Source organism: Cyprinodon variegatus, unplaced genomic scaffold (genome assembly GCF_000732505.1).
Source record: "Cyprinodon variegatus isolate N-32 unplaced genomic scaffold, C_variegatus-1.0 Scaffold2148, whole genome shotgun sequence".
In the NCBI taxonomy this organism is placed as follows: Eukaryota; Metazoa; Chordata; class Actinopteri; order Cyprinodontiformes; family Cyprinodontidae; genus Cyprinodon; species Cyprinodon variegatus.
Window position 1 is genome coordinate 8,453 of NW_015152601.1, and position 1,988 is coordinate 10,440.

The following is a 1,988-nucleotide window of genomic DNA, read 5'->3' on the forward strand; positions in this document are numbered from 1 at the left end:
GCTGATGAAAGAGGGCAGTCCTGTTATTCACACTAAACCCTGAGCTCCTCTAGGCCATGTAAAAACTGGAGAGTTGGGAGAGTACCTGAGCCTCACATCCTGATGGAGACATTAAAAGTGACTGGACCAATCCCTGTATTTGAAATCTCATTGCTAAAAACTGCAACAATAAACACTTTTGTATCTAAACATATACACTAAAGTCTGAATTATTTTGATAATTATATCTGAAAGGTGTTTTCTTCAGCACAGGCATCTGAGCTCCCTTTTTTAACCTTATTTTCACAATAAACATGCTAAACGAGAAGAGGATACAACAATAAACACTAGAAAACAAGAACATCCATGGGTGGGACAATAAGTCTAACTGGATCAAAATGCTACAAGAAAGAAAATGAAAATAAACACATTTCAGAAAATAAATGTTTTACTTCTAGTTTTTTTATGTTGTCGTTGTATCTTGACCCAAATATAGATGATAATAATTTGGACATTGAGGATCAAGGGCGCCACCAGGGGGTGGCCGATGGTGGCCACGGCCACCCCTGGCTATGCCCTGGCCCCCCCACTGGCCAGTGTAAATGGTAGTAGCATGGGTTTAGCGTTTCCCCCCATTATGCACCCAGTAAAGCAGCCGCTCTCCTTCTCACACACTGTAGTCCTCCTAATCTCCCCCTCCCCTACCCGACATTAGCTTGCGCATGCACTAATGAGCTCCCGATACAGATGGTGCTGTGCGCTCAGAGAACTACGGCTCAGCCCGTCCGAGCTTTAATGGTTAGAAAGCGTATAAAACTAACAGTAAGTAAATAAGTCAAATCATTTGTTTGTAAAAGAAAAGGGGGAAATATGAACTGTAACATTATANCACATTGTTACCAATTGTGAGCGCCCCCTTTTATGCTAAATTTGCAGGCCCATTTACAGTCCTGCACAAGCTGTCGGATCAGAACTATCTGCTGTCAACGCCAAGGGAGTCAACACAACTTTGCCATGTGAATTTATTGAAACCATATTACGCTCGGGATTCACAAATATCTGCCATTATAGGAGAAGAGCCGCAGGTTGAGAGTAGCTACTACAGTGGGTGGTTTGAGTTTCTTGTCTGCACTTGAGAACGATGGGGTAATACGACCAAGTGAGAGTTTGTTGACTGGCTGGCTGAAAAATTCAGATGCACTGAGGAATCTGGATTCTTTAATTGCACACTTGTCTCAGGAGGTGAGTGCTGAGCTGAGTGCTGTGTTGAATGAATATCATTGTTTGTTTGGTGATTTGCCCCGTCAAACTCACTTAATCCAACATGATATTGATGTAGGTGAGGCTCAGTCAATACGGCCACGCTTTTATAGAATATCTGAAGAAAAGCGGAAGGTCATGGATGGGGAGATTCGGTACATGCTTGATAATGGTATTGCTAAACCCTCTGCATCTAGCTGGGCATCACCTTGTTGGTTGGTGGAGAAGGATGACAAAAGTTTTAGATTTTGTACTCAATATCGGAAAGTGAACATGGTTACAAAACCTGATGCTTACCCTATGCCACAGATGGAAGATTGTGTTGATCAGGTTGGTTCAGCTCAGTTTGTCAGCAAGTTTGATTTATTGAAGTGTTATTGGCAAGTTCCATTGTCTGAGAGAGTTAGTGAGATTTCTGCCTTTATAAATCCCATTGGTCTGTTTTCTTACTCTGTTATGAGTTTTGACTTGCGCAATGCACCAGCAACTTTCCAGCATCTCATGAACATGGTTGTGTCTGGGTTGGAGGGGTGTGCCATGTATTTGGATGATGTGGTTGTCTTCAGTGATGCGTGGAAAGAACATCTGGCTCACATACGTAATCCTCTTGATACCAATGTTTATACAATCCACAGTAGGTAAAACTATTTATTAGAATATAAAAAATGATATGCACCAAAAATTGAGCATTTATATTTATATAAAAAGATGAATAATTATAGGTATGCCTGAAATGAATAACAATACTG